Genomic DNA, 19,771 nt, shown 5'->3' with positions numbered 1-19,771 from the left:
GTTTGGTTTTTATTAGAATTTGTATATTACTAATTTATTTGAATATTTTAGGTTCCAGGTTACAATCATGTCGGAAATAGGGCAAAAATAAGCAAAATGGGAGAAGGCCCGTCGCGCGGCACTTTGGGCTCAGTTTTTTAGAATCTTCTACAAATATTAAGTCTATAGGCTAAGATTTTTAGAATCTTCTACAAGTATTAAATTTATGGGCTCAGATTTCCAGAATATTCTACTAATTTTAAGTTTATGGGCCTTGAAAGTCTATATAAACACCCATAAACTTAACCCTAATCATAACCTGAAATCCATAGCCAAATTTGGAGTTTCCCGGAGCTTAGGATTGCATATTTTGGCGGGTTCGAAGGCTAGGAATCAGCCGGCGAAGTGCTTATCATCCAAAGACGAAGACCACGGGTTTTATCGCCTTTAATCTTTCGTTCTTATTTATTTTCGCCATGAATTCCTTTATTATTGTTTCGTTTTATTTTATGATGCTAGGCTAAACATTATAGACTGCATAGGCTATGATGAACCTATTTTGATGTTTGATTTTGACTTGGGATTTATTTATCGTTATGGTTTTATGGACTAGTAAAAGGTTTAATTGTATTAAATTGATGCATATGTGTGCTTAGAGTTGTTTGTTGAGTTTTATTATTCCATAGTTGGCTTGATTATTGTTTGTCATTATGATAGGTTGCTATTAGGTCATCTACTTTGTGTTTTTGACTATTTTATGATTGATTTCGAATAAGATCATAGGAATAATATGTAAGGCCCCGAATCCCGGGAACCCCACAGTTGGTATTCATTCTAAATACTTAATGAAATAGTTGAACTTGAAAACCGTTTCTTCCATTAAAACGAACATATCAGAGTGTCAATTTAGCGGAAAACATGAAAAATGAAACAAGTTCCCGAAACCCGGGAATTTTGCCCAAAACCAAATTAAGTATAACTTGTATAAGTTCTTTGAAATAAAATGTTCATAAACAATTCTTCATTCCAGTATGCCCTTCACCGTCCAAGTAACTCCGTGCACGTCCAAGCGATAAGGCATCCTCTTCCTAACCTGAAACTCACACTAATATGCATACAAAGTCAGCTTGAGCTGAGTGAGTTCAAGTTTTAAATAAATATTATCAGTAATGGAAATCATGATAATCATACCAAAAGTTTTTAAAGTAAAAATAACAGAGTACATTCATTAAGTCATCAATTCCGAAGACTAGACATTCTCATACATATGTAAACATCCTTTAAATACATCCATATATGTATAACAACATATATATATATATATATATATATATATATCTATAACATTCACGTATAACATTCAAGGTCGAGCAAACGTACAACCCAAACACGTAACATTCAGCGCATGCAAACACAAAGTAGGCATGCACAACATTTAGTAGTCGAAACGACTACAACATTCACCAAATAGAGGCCAAACAATAATTTATATATATGTATATATGTTAACATTCCAAGGCCTACCCTATTCAAGAAAGCCTATATAAAATCGTTTAAAACATTTCATCCAGTGGGAAAACACTTAGGTGTGCATGCTAGCCCAAAAGTTAAAAGAGTAAAAAGGGCATCATGAACTCACCTGAAATCAATCGAACACCAGCAACGAGCTAGGAAATCCCTAAGTGCACAATCACAAGCAAGGGCCTGTAAATTATACACAACGCGTTACTAAACTAGACCGTAAGAACACTCTTGCCTAATGGGCCGTTCAAGCCCAACACTTTGACCTAAGGCCCAACAACTTGGCCCAAGGCCCAACACTTGGCCTAAGGCCCTACACTTGGCCCAAGGCCCAACAACTTGGCCCAAGGCCCAACAACTTGGCCCAAGGTCCAACACTTGACCCAAGGCCTAACAACTTGGCCCAAGGTCCAACACTTGGCCCAAGGCCCAACAACTTAGCCCAAGGCCCAACAACTTAGCCAAGGGTAATCAAATCGAGTCGAATACGCGCGTAATAAACCTTAAAACCATTTGTTAAACGAATCAGCCCCAAATGGACCAAATTCCCATTTTAATCCTTTCATTCATCATGATTATGTCACCCGAGTTGATAGGTTTAACGGTTCCTTTCTACAATTCTCAATTTAACATTTAAACGAAAATTCGCGCACCGCCGGCTCGATTGACGAAGCACTAACCAAAACAGCCCCGATCATCAAAAATTAATTTTTTCCATAGCTCTTAAACCCCCTAGGGCTATACAAACTGATTCGGTCAGTCATCCGATCAATTAAAGCGTCAAACTCAACAATTGTCAATCCTACACCTGGTAAACCCTAATTTTCGAACTAAAATTGATTGACCGACCTAAACACCTCCATTGGCCATGAATGATGTACATGTCATACCTAGTGGGATTTTGATGCGAAAACCTCACTCAAAACAGCCCTGGAAAAGCTCAATTGGGCAGCCACCCGGTTAGCCTACAACAAGACGTTTTTCGATCAATACGCGCAATATAAGGATCAATTAACGTGTAAAGACATGGGGAATCGTAGTAAATACCTTGAATTGAAGTTCTAAGGCTTAAACTTGGCTGCAAAAAAGAAAATTCGTGGGTCTTGGTTCCCTTCTTCGTTTATGTTATAACATAATATATTACACTCTAGTCCCTCCAGATTGAGGTGTAAGGCAAAATGGAAGGAAAAGTCAGGTTCTTTAACGTACCGGGATGACGTAAAGGCTTCCGAGAAACGTCGGTTAAGTCCCCAGAGTTATACATACTTTACACGCGCTAAATCATTAAACCGGAAGTTTGACGGGTGTTACATAATATTATTTAATTAAATAAACCTAAGTGTGTCTAGATTAGCGTAATTTTAGTTAATAATATTAAACTACTTCAAGCACATCAAGTTTTTGGCGCCGTTGCCGGGGACTATTGGCGATTGCGTTATTAGCTTTGATTGAACTTACTTGCTGTATACGTGCTATTTGTATTTTGCTTTGTTTTTGAGTTGTAGGAGTTAGGTTAATATAGTTAACTTTTAATTGTTAGTTTTATTTAGGAGTATTTTAGTAGGAGTCTACTTCGTTTTGTTTTATTTTGAGTCGTAGGAGTCTAATTGTCCGTGTCTTTTATTTCTTTTGAGTCTCGTAAATATGTGTGAGATTTGTGGTGGACCCCATTTTACGCTTATATGTCCTCAATATGTGGGATGTTTATCACATTATTATGCTAACCCTACTGTGCAGCCGCAACTATTGTCCATTTGCAAATATAAGGACCAACTATCGAAATGGCAAAATATAATCCCAACTACGCTTGTGGGTGGAAAATTAATGGGAAGTTAACCATCCGTTAGTTTTTGTGACGTGGCTGCTGAGTTGTCACGTAATTGGCTGACGAGGTTGCTGACTGGTATATTAATTAAAAAAACATACATATAAAATCAAAACCACCTGGGATCGTTATCCTCATTGGATATCCTCATCGGAAACCCTGCAACACCTCCGACCACCGTTGGCCGGCCGTCTGCACCAACACCGGCCGCTCACCTGCAACAAGACCACGACTACTAGACGTCGGGAGGAAAGAACGGTGACGCCATAAATGCGTTCGTCGGGAGAAGATTATAGACGACGACGGGAATCGCTGAGAGATATGAGAAAATACGTTTTCAACTTCAATTCCAGTTTTCATTTCAGATTCATACATTTTTAATCGAAATCAGCAAAAAAACTACTAAATTTATTTCCGATTTGTTAATTTAATAAACGAATCGAGAGAACGGATTATGTTGAAATTCTTTCATGGTGTGGTGGTATTGTTGATGAAGAAGCAATACACTGGGGGTGTACAGTGGTGTTATTACAGGTTTCAGGTGGCGGTGGCCGGTTTTGGTATAGATGAACGGCCGACGGTGTAGTCCAGTCATCCTCGATAATTTTATCTATATGTTTTTATAATTAATATACCAGTCAGCATCCTCGTCAGCAGTGCAGTCAGCCAATTACGTGACAACTCAGCAGCCACGTCACAAAAACTAACGAAAAGTTAACTTCTCGTTAATTTTCCACCCACATGCGTAGTTGGGATTATATTTTGCCATTTCGATAGTTGGTCCTTATATTTGCCAATGGGCCATAGTTAGGATTATATAAGGCCAATATTCCTAAAATTTTTTTACATGGGCCTCCTTCGCACTATTATGATGATCTATATCAGCAGCCTCAGCATAATCATGGTCAATCTGATGGTTAATATTCTAATAATAACCCTGCTGAGAATATTTTGTCCGAGAGTAGTATGAAGAATTTAGAGAATATGTTGCTCAATATCTGGCCTCAGATTCCCAACAAAAGTTAGTTGAGCATGATATCATCTTGAAAAATCAGCAGAGCGTTATGACAGATCTCCAACGTACATTAGAGAGCATTACTAGGAGATTAAATGAAGAAAAGGAGGAAGAAAAGAGATTGGAGTTATTGGAGTATGTTGACGAGTCAGATAAAAGGATCACTCAAGTAACGGAGACGAAAATGGACAATGAAGTCCCACCTCCGGTTCCACAGGTTACTATTGCTAATTAGTGAGTTGATGTTTGGTGTTGAAAAAGAGATAGAGGAGGAAGTGGATTTGGGAGATTCACTGGAGTTGATGTTTGGTGTTGAGGAAGAGGTTGAGAGTAAGTTGTGCGAGGAAGAAGAGTTCTTGGTGATGTGTTGTAAAACACTCGTATTTTCCGCACGTTTTATCTACATATTATATTATATTTTATATGTTTTAACTCGTGTTAGATAGGTTTTACGTACATTTATTAATCTTGTAGGTTTTGGGTGAAAGAAAGAAGAAAACCGGGACTTTTCGAGCATTCTACGAGCCTTTTTACGCATACAAGTTCAAGACAAAGATCAAGGCCCGACCCGTATGCATCATGGAGGCCCAAGACCATATTATATTATATTATATAAAAAAATAAAACCCTAATCAGCCTACATAGCTGCTGATCTGATTTAGCAGCAACAAAAGCATCAACAGCAGCACAACAACAGCCAACAGCAGCACAACAACAATCAACAGCAGCACAACAACAGCAACAGCAGCAGCAACAACAGCAACAGCAGCAGCAACAGTAGCAACAGCAGCAATAACAGCAGCAAACAACAGCCAACAGCAGCCCGGAACACCCAATATCCTTTCTTTCATAACATTGTTCAACAACTTTAATTCTCTTGTTTAATTGTTAACTAGTTTTGCACTTGATTGAGAGATTGAATTGTTTATGATTAGGATTGATTATTGGACAATTGTTAAGATGATTGGTATGAGTTTTATGGTGTTTTTATTGAGTGTTTGCTGCTGTCCAAAAATTATGCTCAGCTAATCTTGTTAGTTCTACCTAGGAATGATGATTCTTGTTAGGTTTTGATAGGTTTTATGGATTGTTTGATTGATAGACTTGAATTGTTATTGTAAAGTTTGATTTAGACATGAAATAGGTTGTGTTTAAGGGCTGGAAATTTTGGTGATTTATTGCATAAACCCCGTGTGTTGATTGATTAGTTTTGTATTGATTGATCGGTGCATTGTTTGATTCTAGACTTTGTGTTTAGGGTTTGTTTGCGGTAGGTACCACCGTAGGGTTTTGTTGCGTGATTATTTGGATTAAGTACAGCGGTTAAACACCTTTCTTGAGACCGAGAGGTGATAGGAAGTTAGGGTTGTCTCATTGCATTTGCATGCTAGAATAAGGATTGCGCGAGAGCGAGTTCGTTTCTTGTCAGGTTTAGGTGTTTTGAGCGACTAGTTGATCTATTTTGGTTTAAGTTGAATTGTTCCTCTATCCTTGGTTGTGTAGTATTCATTACCATTAGGGTCGAGTGTTGGTGAGACCGAGAGGTGATATAGCATTAGAACACGTTAGCAATTGTTTCCCGGTTTGGTCGTTTTAGGCGATCTTGAGTAGTTTAGGCTTGTTGTGTGAGACCGAGAGGTAATCCAGTGAGCCCGAGCGATCCTTAGTCGTGTCATCTTTAGGGACGGGTGTCTTGAAGTCATTTAATCCATTAGCTTGTTAGGCCTACAATTTGATTCAGACCTAGGTAGACGTTTTTCTCCATCTTAAGTCAACACAGTTAGTTTTCCGTTAAGTTTTCTATTTTTGGTAAGTTTTGTTAGTTAATCCAGTTAGTTCAGTTAAGTTAAAGGAAATCAAAAGTCAATATAATATTATTTTATGGTAGGTCTTGTCTAGGGTTAGTGATCTTTAGCGTTCTAACGTGTCCACGTGTTCGATACTCGGACTTCCTAGGTCTATACTACTTGCGATCGGTACACTTGCCAGTTGTGTGTGGTTTTAGGATTTTCGTTATAATATTAAAGCTTAGTTGTGAGGGTCATATTTATAGGGTTATCAGACACACATCAAGTTTTTGGTGCCGATGCCAGGGACACGGTTTTAGGCGTTTTGAGAGCAATCCGAGTTAGGACTTATCTTTTGTGCTACTTGTAATTATTTTTTTTGTTTTATTTTACTTATTTGTTAGAATAGTTTAGATAATATTATTTATAATTATAGTTTTTATGCGACAGACTCGATCTCGTGGACCACCCGACACTGAAGCATTCCCCGAGCCAGAGAGAGAGTTTCGTGAGAGACATCGTCCAGTTTCACCCTCGTCCACTTCTTCATCCGTTGACCCCGACGATAGGGATAGGATCATGGGCGACATTCCACCGAGGAGGACAGTTGCGGACCGGGCCCGACCGGCCAATGCTAGCGCGAGATCCAGCATTGCACCACCCGCCATCGGAGTTGCTACAAACTGGCAGATCCCGTCAAACATTCTAAATACCATTGCTCATTTTGCTCAGTTTCACGGGTTGCTTCACGAGAACCCGCATTCTCATCTTACTCGCATCGTGCGTATTTGCGACACCTTCCATCTTGCCGGCGTATCCGAGGATGCTGTTAAGCTCCGCATATTTCCGTTCTCACTCGCTGATCAAGCGAGTCTGTGGCTCGAGTCCCTCCCACAGGGCTCCATAGCCACTTGGGCTGCCATGCAGACCCAATTTCTTGAGAAATACGATCCTCCGGCTAAGGCCGCTCGTTTGCGTAACGAGATACATTATTTCCAGATGGAGGACACAGAGAGTTTTTATGAGATTTGGGAGCGGTTCAAGAATCTATTAGCGTTATGCCCCAACCACGGCTTGCAAGATTGGGCGGTCGTCGAAAAGTTCTACAATGGAGTGACGTATGCGACACAGAGTATGCTCGACACGGCGGCGGGAGGAAATCTGTTGACAAAAAAGGACCCCGATGAGTGTATCGCTTTATTCAATGGGTTAGCTATGAGTGGGTACCAGAGACCACGCGCCTGAGGAGGTAAGACCGTCGATTCCATCTCACGAGGCATGCATTCGTTGGACACGACCACCGCACTGACGGCACAGGTCGAGGCGTTGGCGAAGATGGTGAAGGATATGCAGACGAAGAGCAAGTTGTGTGAGATCTGCAGAGGGGGGCATGATACCGTTCAGTGCCCAGTCAGTTCCCAAGAGGAGGCCGTAGACTTCGTAGGAAATCCAAATCGAAATCCAAATTCTTTCAATTCTTATAATTCGGGATGGAGAGGCAATCAGAACTCCAACTGGAGAAGCGGCGGCCAATCCGGTTTTCAGCAACGTCAGAGCCTATTTCAGGATGCCGGTGAGGGAGCGAGCAGTGGGGAGAAGAAGCCCACTTTGGAGGAGATGATGGCGCAACAAACACAGATGCTGTCACAACTTATGTCACGAGAGGATTCCCGACACAAGGAGACACAGGAGAAGCTTCGAGAGCACGAGCAGTTCATGAGGAATCAGGGAGCGTCGATTCAAAGTCTCGAGCGGCAGATGGGAGAGATAGCGAGTAGGTTGAACGAGAGGCCGCAGGGTTCACTACCAAGTAACACCGAGCAGAAGCCAAAGGGATTCGCTAAAGCTGTGACAACGAGGAGCGGTGCAGGGGCACGAGAGGAGCCCGGGATTCAGCAGAGAGGAGTTGTCAAGGAGCCTGCAGTAGTTGTAGAGGATCAGGTGGATGAGGAGATTCAGATGGAGTCTCCACCGGCCCAGGTGCATCGGAGAAGCAGCCCAGGGAGTTCAGCACAGGCCGAGAGAAAGCAGCTTCCGAGTGAGCCGCCGCGAGTCTACAAGCCCAGAGTACAATACCCCGGAAGACTCCGCCGAGACAGAGATGAGGAGCAGAGTTCCAAATTTCTTGATCTTTTGAAGCAGCTTCACCTTAACATTCCTTTCCTTGAGACACTGACTCAGATGCCTAAACACGCGAAATTCCTCATGGATATTCTTTCGAATAAGGAGAAGCTTGCTGAGGTCACTTCCATCCCATTGAGTGCTAGCTGTTCTGCTGTCTTACAGCGAAAATTACCGGAAAAGATGGCCGATCCAGGGAGTTTCACGATTCCCTGCATCTTGAGTGATGATACGGTTATTCATGCGCTGGCCGATCTCGGCGCCAGCATTAATCTCATGCCGTATTCTGTGTATCGCAAGCTGGGTCTAGGCGAACCGAGGCCTACTAGGATGAGTATCCAGCTTGCTGATCGTTCTGTGAAATACCCTCGAGGGGTGGTCGAGAACATGCTGGTTCGTGTCGACAAGTTCATATTCCCGGTGGACTTTGTCATTCTGGACATGAACGACGATGATAGCGTACCACTAATTTTAGGCCGACCATTCCTTGCCACTGCACAGGCGTTGATCGACGTCTGCGAGGGTAAGTTGATTTTAAGAGTTGGGGATGAGAACGTCACCTTTGACGTTCGACAGTCACTGAAATACCCCAAGTCTGCTGATGACTCCCTGTACTTTATTGATACCATCATGGAACATGTTGGGGAGTTTTTCAGCGAGATCTGTGGAGGATCTGCCTCTGACACTCAGATTCTCGATAGGGACATTCCGGAGATTGAGATGGTTGCCATGACCGACCAGTCAAAGGAAGATGACGCCGAGTCACATCACCCTGAGTCCGAAGTGTCTGTTGAGATCGTACGTGACGATCCGATGGATCGACCTTCTGTCGAGAGCCCCCCTCCTTCCTTAGAGCTTAAGGAGTTACCTGCCCATATGGAGTACGCGTTTTTGGATGAAGAGAGGAAGTTACCGGTTATTGTCGCATCTGCTTTGACGGAGGTCGAGAGAGAGAGATTGTTGAGGGTGCTTCGGGAGCACAAGGAGGCCATTGCATGGAAGATTATCGACATCAAGGGTATCAACCCTTCGTTTTGAACGCATAAAATCCTCATGGAGGATAATTATAGGACTGTCGTTCAGCCGCAACGGCGGCTTAATCCTAAGATGCAGGAGGTCGTGAAGAAGGAGATCATCAAACTCCTTGATGCGGGGATCATTTTCCCCATTTCCGATAGTTCGTGGGTTAGTCCAGTCCAAGTGGTTCCTAAAAAGGGTGGCATGACTGTCGTCACCAATGAGAGGAACGAGCTCATTCCCACTAGGATTGTGACCGGTTGGAGAGTCTGCATCGATTACCGCAGACTGAATGATGCCACGAGGAAAGACCACTTTCCTCTACCCTTCATTGATCAGATGTTGGAGCGTTTGGCAGGTCAGCAGTACTACTGCTTCTTAGATGGTTTCTCCGGGTACTTTCAGATTCCTATTGCTCCCGATGACCAAGAGAAAACCACGTTTACCTGCCCATACGGTACGTTTGCCTATCGATGTATGCCGTTCGGACTGTGTAACGCTCCAGCCACATTTCAGAGGTGCATGGTGTCTATATTTCATGACATGATCGAGGACTCTATGGAGGTGTTCATGGACGATTTTTCTGTGTTTGGGAGTTCTTTCGATCGGTGTCTCTCTAACCTTGAGAGGATGTTGGCCCGATGTGTTGACACCAACCTAGTTCTTAACTGGGAGAAGTGTCACTTCATGGTACGCGAGGGCATCGTTTTGGGGCATCGTATTTCGAGTGCGGGGATAGAGGTCGACCGAGTGAAGGTCGATACCATCTCTAATCTTCCCCCGCCCACTTCCGTGAGATCCATCCGGAGTTTTCTGGGTCATGCTGGGTTCTATCGCCGGTTCATTAAAGATTTCTCTAAGATTGCGAGACCCATGACCAAACTCTTGGAGAAGGATGCCCCATTCGTGTTTTCTGAGCAGTGTATCGAAGCGTTTGATCTTTTAAAAGACAAACTCGTTAACGCCTCGATCATGATTGCTCCCGACTGGTCGCTTCCCTTTGAGTTGATGTGTGATGCGAGCGACTTCGCAGTCGGAGCGGTTCTTGGACAGCGGAAGGATAAACACTTCCATCCGATTTACTATGCTAGCCGGACCCTGAATGGTGCACAGGAGAGTTACACCACCACCGAGAAAGAGCTTTTAGCTGTGGTGTTTGCATTCGACAAATTCAGGTCCTATCTTGTTCTGTCTAAGACGATTGTGTACACGGATCATTCTGCCATTCGTTATCTCTTTAGCGAACAGGATGCTAAACCACGCCTTATCCGATGGATCCTGTTGCTTCAAGAGTTTGATATTGAAATCCGTGATAAGAAGGGGGCCGAGAATGTGGCGGCCGATCATCTTTCGCGTCTTGAGGGAGCTGAGTTAGGAGAGCCGGGGGTCAGGATTAATGACCACTTTCCGACAGAGAGTCTTATGTTTGTTTCGGCTCAGGATGAGGTCTTCCCATGGTTCGCCGACTTTGCGAACTATCTTGCTGACGGGGATTATCCGAAGATGTCTTACCAGCAAAAGAAGAAATTCTTTGCCGATGTCAAGTTTTACCTGTGGGATGACCCGTATCTTTTTCGTATAGGTGCTGACCAGTTGATCAGGAGGTGTGTTAACGTTAAGGAGGGATGGCAGATTCTAAACCATTGCCATGTTGGACCGACAGGAGGTCACCACGGTGCGAGTTTGACGGCGAAGAAGGTGTTTGATTGTGGTTTTTATTGGCTTTCGATTTTTAAAGATGCGCACGCGTTTGTGAGGAGTTGTGATCGTTGCCAGCGGGTCGGCAACATTTCTTCGCGAAATGAAATGCCCCAGAATGCTATTCTGGTTTGTGAGGTTTTTGATGTTTGGGGCATTGATTTCATGGGACCGTTTCCATCTTCGCGTGGGAACAAGTATATACTCGTGGCAGTTGATTATGTCTCGAAGTGGGTTGAGGCCAAGGCCTTACCCACGAATGATGCCCGAGTTGTACTCCATTTTCTCAAGAGCCTTTTTGCTCGTTTTGGTGTGCCGAAGGCGTTGATCAGTGATAGAGGAACTCACTTCTGCAATACGCAGATGGAGAAGGCGTTGCGTCGCTATGGGGTCACCCATCGGCTTGCAACCGCCTACCACCCACAGACTAGTTGGCAGGTAGAGGTGAGTAACAGGGGGATCAAACGTATTCTTGAGAAAACGGTTGGTTCGAATCGTCGGGATTGGTCCGACAATTTGGATGACGCGTTGTGGGCCTTCCGTACAGCCTACAAGACTCCGACCGGTTCCACACCGTTTCGGATGATTTATGGGAAGGCCTGCCACCTGCCTGTTGAGTTAGAGCACCGTGCTTCTTGGGCCCTACAGAGGGTCAACTTCGATATGTCTGCCGCAGAGAGCACTCGTTTCCACCAGTTGCACGAGTTAGAGGAGCTGAGAGATCACGCTTACGCGCAGTCATTTAGGTATAAGGAGCGGACGAAGGAACTGCACGATAGGAAGTTGAAGGGTAGCAAGCAGTTCAAGTGTGGGGATTTGGTTTTATTGTATAACTTTCGGTTGAGGTTATTTCTGGGAATGTTGAGATCCCGATGGTCGGGACCGTTCACGGTCACTGAGGTCTTCCCGTACGGCACTGTTGAAATAGAGGATAGAGGTGGGAAGTTTAAGGTGAACGGTCATAGATTGAAGCACTACATAAGAGAGCCGGTGATTGACCAGACATTCGAGGTATTCTACCTTGACGCGCTCTCCGAGACTTAGATGCGATGGATGCACACTCGGGAGACTGCCCGAGTTGTAGAGTTTGTATTTATGTATTTGTGTGATGTTATCTGTTTTCTTTGTTTTTTCTATTTCAGGTTGTTCCAAGATGAAACCGCTTGTACTCAATCTCCATTCGAGTCGGTCGATTTAAGGAGTATCCTATTTATATAAAAAAAAATATGTTTATTTCTTTATGTTTTTGTTTTCCGCATTGTACGCCGCTACATGCGAACGAGTTTGAGTTTTGCAGGTTACATTATGCGCATGGTAGCTTTGGTGGCGTTTTGGAACAGGTTCTCCCGAGGTCGCGGCCACGAATGAAATGCTATACAGTCGTTTGGACACTACTTAGCTGTTGAAGATTCTGCACACAAACCAGGGGAGTAACCCGTTCTTTGTTTTAGTCTTGTATACTTTATTTTTATTTTCTGTTTTATTTTTAATTCTTTTCCTTATACTCATCGAAGAAGATTTCGTTCTAAGTGTGGGGATGGGGTTTATTTTACTTAGTTGTAGAAAAATTTTTGACAAAAAAAAAAAAAAAAAAAATTTGAAAATTGTCCCTTGAAATATGTTTTCTCTACGTTAAACATGAAATGATATTATTACCGAGTAGTGTTTGTTTCATAATCTCTTGGTGTCTTTTAATATATATATATATATATATATAATAAATAAGAACAGTGCCCATTAGACCCGCACGTAATGTATGGTAACCGAACGGTTTGGACTCAGTAATCGTGTGTCGGTAGGCTCAGCCTTTGAGAATGAAAGGGCGGTTTGGTTGTTGACCTAATTGAACCTTTTAAATGGCCTGACTATAGTGGGAAACATCTTAGGGGTTTTGTTTATTTAAGTAAGCTCGTGACAGGACTGGAATGAAAAGCCGGGTCATACTCAAGCCTCGAGTCACATGATCGTCTGTATATTATTTGTCTAATCTTTTGTATATGTGTATATTCCTGTGAAGCTCCATACCCTGTTGCGCGGTGGCGCAGACCTGAACGTTGATGCTAGCAGAAGACAGTTTTGCTTTGCCCTCTGTTGCGCGGTGGCGCAGATCTGAGCCTTGATGCATTTCTGTAGTTTCTTCCAACATGGTAAAAAAAAATTGCAAAAAGCCGAAAGGCAGAAAAAAAAAATATTTTAAATCAAAACCACAATGAAGGAAACTACTGTCGGTCGATCTTGACCAAGCTAGAGTTTATAGGTTGTATTTGAGTCGAAATGTTTTAATCATGTGGCAAAAGGTTTAAGTCAAATTGGGGTGGCTCGGCCCGGTAAAACCATAATGGAATTGGTGAAGTGGCAGCAGGGCTTTTAGGTGTGGGTTCCACTTAGTCATACAAATTAATAGAATTGTCACGCCTTATTTGCCTAGGGGCATGGGTTTAAAGTGTACAGCAATACCGGCAATCGACCTGATCTAGCTTATTAGGTGAAAGTTGGAAGGGGTAACGGGTCACTTGTTATAATACTTTAAAAAGAAGAAAAAAATATTAATAATAATAGTAAATAAATAAAACCAAGAGTTGTCGGTTGAACTCGGGTATGATCCTGTGTAGTATTCTTTTTCAGGGACGAAAAAGTCTTAAGTGTGGGGATATTTGATGTGTTGTAAAACACTCGTATTTTCCGCACGTTTTATCAACGTATTATATTATATTTTATATGTTTTAACTCGTGTTAGATAGGTTTTACGTACATTTATTAATCTTGTAGGTTTTGGGTGAATGAAAGAAGAAAACCGGGACTTTTCGAGCATTCTACGAGCCTTTTTACGCATACAAGTTCAAGACAAAGATCAAGGCCCGACCCGTATGCATCATGGAGGCCCAAGACCATATTATATTATATTATATAAAAAAAATAAAACCCTAATCAGTCTACATAGCTGCTGATCGGATTTAGCAGCAACAAGAGCATCAACAGCAGCACAACAACAGCCAACAGCAGCACAACAACAATCAACAGCAGCACAACACAGCAACAGCAGCAGCAACAATAGCAACAGCAGCAGCAACAGTAGCAACAGCAGCAATAACAGCAACAAACAACAGCCAACAGCAGCCCGGAACACCCAATATCCTTTCTTTCATAACATTGTTCAACAACTTTAATTCTCTTGTTTAATTGTTAACTAGTTTTGCACTTGATTGAGAGATTGAATTGTTTATGATTAGGATTGATTATTGGACAATTGTTAAGATGATTGGTATGAGTTTTATGGTGTTTTTATTGAGTGTTTGCTGCTGTCCAAAAATTATGCTCAGCTAATCTTGTTAGTTCTACCTAGGAATGATGATTCTTGTTAGGTTTTGATAGGTTTTATGGATTGTTTGATTGATAGACTTGAATTGTTATTGTAAAGTTTGATTTAGACATGAAATAGGTTGTGTTTAAGGGCTGGAAATTTTGGTGATTTATTGCATAAACCCCGTGTGTTGATTGATTAGTTTTGTATTGATTGATCGGTGCATTGTTTGATTCTAGACTTTGTGTTTAGGGTTTGTTTGCGGTAGGTACCACCGTAGGGTTTTGTTGCGTGATTATTTGGATTAAGTACAGCGGTTAAACACCTTTCTTGAGACCGAGAGGTGATAGGAAGTTAGGGTTGTCTCATTGCATTTGCATGCTAGAATAAGGATTGCGCGAGAGCGAGTTCGTTTCTTGTCAGGTTTAGGTGTTTTGAGCGACTAGTTGATCTATTTTGGTTTAAGTTGAATTGTTCCTCTATCCTTGGTTGTGTAGTATTCATTACCATTAGGGTCGAGTGTTGGTGAGACCGAGAGGTGATATAGCATTAGAACACGTTAGCAATTGTTTCCCGGTTTGGTCGTTTTAGGCGATCTTGAGTAGTTTAGGCTTGTTGTGTGAGACCGAGAGGTAATCCAGTGAGCCCGAGCGATCCTTAGTCGTGTCATCTTTAGGGACCGGTGTCTTGAAGTCATTCAATCCATTAGCTTGTTAGGCCTACAATTTGATTCAGACCTAGGTAGACGTTTTTCTCCATCTTAAGTCAACACAGTTAGTTTTCCGTTAAGTTTTCTATTTTTGGTAAGTTTTGTTAGTTAATCCAGTTAGTTCAGTTAAGTTAAAAGAAATCAAAAATCAATATAATATTATTTTAAGGTAGGTCTTGTCTAGGGTTAGTGATCTTTAGCGTTCTAACGTGTCCACGTGTTCGATACTCGGACTTCCTAGGTCTATACTACTTGCGATCGGTACACTTGCCGGTTGTGTGTGGTTTTAGGATTTTCGTTTTAATATTAAAGCTTAGTTGTGAGGATCATATTTATAGGGTTATTAGACACACATCAATTTTTTGGCAACTTGATTTTGTCTCTTTTTGCACATAAATGGAAGATGATGATAATTATCGGGAATCGGTTTTTCAAACTACTAATAATATGAGATAATATTAAAGAAAGCGTACTAAGCTTGGAATGTGTCTGTAGGCCCAACTAGTCTTGAAAGGTTTTCCATTGCATATTCTTAATAAACCTAAATAAATCTTAGATTTTGTGGGTTCTCATCCTAGGGGGACAGTGAAGCTGAAATTCGATAAGGTATAGAGAGTATTACCATAAGCTGATTACCCTAAGGTGGTGAGAATTGAATGCACTTTAAAATTAGCACGCCACTCCGCTTTATGAAAATAAATAAAGAGTGGTAGCGCCCCGCAAATATCCAATTTTATACGAGCTTTAGTCTTTAGTTATATATTTTTAGGTTAGAGATGCCTAAGTGCACAATGAAAAAATAAATAAATAAAAAGAAAAGTAAAAGTGAGAAAGTTATGTAATGAAAAATGCCAAAGAAGCATTCTCAAAAATAGAAAAAGAGACTAAAGTGCATATACTAGACGAGACAGAGAGTTTACGTGTTACCAAGGGAATGGCGACTCTGAGGATACACTATTAGGGCTTGAAAGTTTCTAGTCAATAAATATTGTTTTAGGGCATATATAGGACAACGTCCAATAATATTTAGGGCATGCTCGTACGACCTCACTTGACCTACCATCCATTAATTACATCTAAGTGCATTTTCTACTTACCATTAAGGGGTTGTTATCTTACAGTGATATGTTGAACCAGTTTGCTTCAACTCGATTATTTTAATTGTCTTTACTATGCTTGAGATGGGGTAGGTGGATCTTAACTCTAAAGGTGTGAGACCCATAGTTTTTGATATCACATGAACTTAAATCCTTAATGTGCGTGGGGGCTTGATAGGCTGGTGGCTGGGTTTAAGTGGACAACAATATCGGCAATCATGGTTTATACGTTTATCTGAGCTTTAAGATAATCCTATATGTTTTTAAAACTGTATTTCTTCGATGCTGATCCCACTGCAATGAGACTTTTTCAGGGACGAAAAAGAGATAAGTGTGGGGATATTTGATATAAGGCTAAATATATATATAAATCCCTTGTATATTTAATATAATATTTTATTAGTTTTTGTTTGGTTTTTATTAGAATTTGTATATTACTAATTCATTTGAATATTTTAGGTTCCAGGTTACAATCATGTCGAAAAGAGGGCGAAAATAAGCAAAATGGAAGAAGGCCCGTCGCGCGGCACTTTGGGCTCAGTTTTCTAGAATCTTCTACAAATATTAAGTCTATAGGCTAAGATTTCTAGAATCTTCTACAAGTATTAAATTTATGGGCTCAGATTTCCAGAATCTTCTACTAATTTTAAGTTTATGGGCCTTGAAAGTCTATATAAACACCCATAAACTTAACCCTAATCATAACCTGAATAACCTGAAAGCCATAACCAAATTTGGAGTTTCTTGGAGCTTAGGATTGCATATTTTGGCGGGTTCGAAGGCTAGGAATCTTCCGGCGAAGTGCTTATCATCAAAAGACGACGAAGACCACGGGTTTTATCGCCTTTAATCTTTCGTTCTTATTTATTTTCGCTATGAATTCCTTTATTATTGTTTCGTTTTATTTTATGATGCTAGGCTAAACATTATAGACTGCTTAGGCTTATGATGAACCTATTTTGATGTTTGATTTTGACTTGGGATTTATTTATCGTTATGGTTTTATGAACTAGTAAAAGGTTTAATTGTATTAAATTGATGCATATGTATGCTTAGGGTTGTTTGTTGAGTTTTATTATTCCATAGTTGGCTTGATTATTGTTTGTCATTATGATAGGTTGCTATTAGGTCATCTACTTTGTGTTCTTGACTATTTTATGATTGATTTCGAATAAGATCATAGGAATAATATTTTTTAATTAAATAAACCTAAGTGTGCTGCTAACCTAAATAGCTGTAAAGTGCTAGGTTATTGATAGGTCTTTGTTGATCAGGATTGCTAGATTTAGTTCTTCTTAAGGAGTCCGTCTATATTTGATTGATTAATTTTATCTATCGAGTCAATTGAATATATTAGGCTGCCTTTGATTTCCACGCTGTAAGGTAGGATTTCGTATAAAGGAACTAGTTTGTAATTAATTAGGTGACCGTAAGGAAACTTGATTTTTAATACTGGTGTGCGTTAAAACTTGTTAGAAACCCATAGGTGTCTCTTGAGAAGGGTCAGGGGTCCTGTTAGGGTTTTATCTTAAGCGTCTATTTTACGATCCCAGTTCCATAACTAAGTATTCTCCCAGTTAATGATAGCTGAAACTTAGGGGATTCTAGTCTAGGTGGTTGTTCATCATCATCTGAATTAAGTCCAAGTTCTAAGTTTAATCGTCTTTAGTTTTCTTAATTATTTAAGTTAGTTTAAAATTAGTTTATTAGTAACCCCCCCCCTTTAAACAAATAATAAATAAATAGTCGTGTCTGTAGTTGAGTCTAATTTTGCTAGTTTGCGTAATTAAAAGAGTCTCGTGGGTTCGATATTCGGACTTACTTAGCTGTACTAGAGTCAATTGGTTCACTTGCCGGCTAGTAGTTTTGTTAAGTTTAAGAGTCTAGAATTTATTACTTAGTGTCTAGATTAGCGTAATTTTAGTTAACAATATTAAACTACTTCAAGCACATCAATCATCAGTTTACCATTTACAAACTTGTATTTATATAAAGCAATCAGTTTCTATGTGAAAGGTTCACATTGTTGTTGTTTAGATACTTGATTATATCTTATGTGTAGTACTTACTGTTGAGCACTCTACTTACAATATTATTCTAACATGGTATTGTTTATAGGCCTTGGACAAGTTGCGTTTTGTAATCGTTGAAAACGATGACACGGAAATAAACGAAGGAAATAAGCAGGGAAAGAAAATCTTATTTCTTCATAATGGAAAAATTATAAAAACAAGAAACAAGAAAACTATATATATAGGCAAACATATGCGGCGCATAAGTTATACAGCGTATAACATATGCGGCGCATAAGTTATACAGCGTATAACATATGCGGCGCATATGTTATACGCTCACCCCTTAAGTTGGAGGTTGAGAAAGCCCCAATTTGCACAATAGTGAGTGAAAATGAGACCCTGGTAAGCTCTTAGTAAAAATGTTAGTAAGCTGATTCATCGTGTTCGTATGCACCAAATTGATCAATCCCTCTTGTAACTTCTCGTGAACAAAATGACAATCTAGTTCAATATGTTTAGTTCGCTCATTAAAAACATGATTTTTCACAATATAGATTGCAGTCTGACTATTACATTTATGCGTGACAGGAGTAATTCTAGGAACATTGAACTCCGAGAGAAGTCTTGTCAACCAGGAAAGTTCAGCAGTCACGCGTCGAAGAGATTGATACCCAGCCTCAGCTAAGCTCAAAGAAACAATTGGATGCTTTTTAGTTTTCCAAGAAATCAGGGAGTCCCAAGAGAAAAGTAAAAACCACTAACCGATCGGTGAGTATTAGGACATGCTGCCCAGCCTGAATCATAGAATGCTTGCAGATTAAAGGAAGAATTATTATTGAAGAATAATCCTTGAAATAAAGTTTCTTTGACATAAGAGAGGGCATAAAAAGCAGCATTCCAATGAGGAATCCTCGGATGTTGCATGAATTGACTTAAAAACTGAACAACAAGCAAGATCAGGCATTGTGTGAGTAAGGTAATTAAGTTTCCCAACAAGCTTCCTGCATTTTAAAGGGTCATCAAAAACAAGTCCCTCATGAGCTTTAAGTTGCAAATGATGAGGCAAAGGTGAGTTTGTGATAGGAAGATTGGAAGTATCAAATTTAGAAAGCATGTCCTTAGCAAACTTTTTTTGGCACATGATAACACCTTTAGGAGTGTTAAGAACTTCCATACCCAGAAAATAATTGAGGCTTCCAAGATCCTTTATTTTGAAGGTTGATGTGCTAAAAGTAGTTATATAAAAACATGCTAATCTAGATACTAAGTAATAATTTCTAAACTCTTAACTTAACTAAAACTACTAACCAGCAAGTGAACCGGTCGACCCTAGTACAGCTAAGTAAGTCTGGATATCGAACCTACGAGACTCTTTAAATTACGTAAACTAGCTAATTAGACTCAACTAATATTGACACGACTATTTGTTTATTAAAAGGGGGGGTTGTTTAAAATATTAATTTAATACTAATTAAAGAAAACAAGCAAAATAAACGAAAATACAAGTTTGAGTAAATAAGATGATGATGAGAAAACCACCTAGGCTAGAATCCCCTAAATTTCAGTTATGAATTAACCGGGAAAATATTAAGTTATGGACTGGGATCGTAAAATAGACACTTAAGAGAAAACCCGAACATGACCTCTAACCCTTCTCAAAAGACACCTATGAGTTTCTAATAAGTT

Source organism: Bidens hawaiensis, unplaced genomic scaffold, assembly GCF_021521415.1.
Source record: "Bidens hawaiensis isolate Kalapana, Puna unplaced genomic scaffold, B.hawaiensis_p1.1 tig00011511_1, whole genome shotgun sequence".
NCBI lineage: Eukaryota > Viridiplantae > Streptophyta > Magnoliopsida > Asterales > Asteraceae > Bidens > Bidens hawaiensis.
This window is presented reverse-complemented; position numbering follows the sequence as displayed.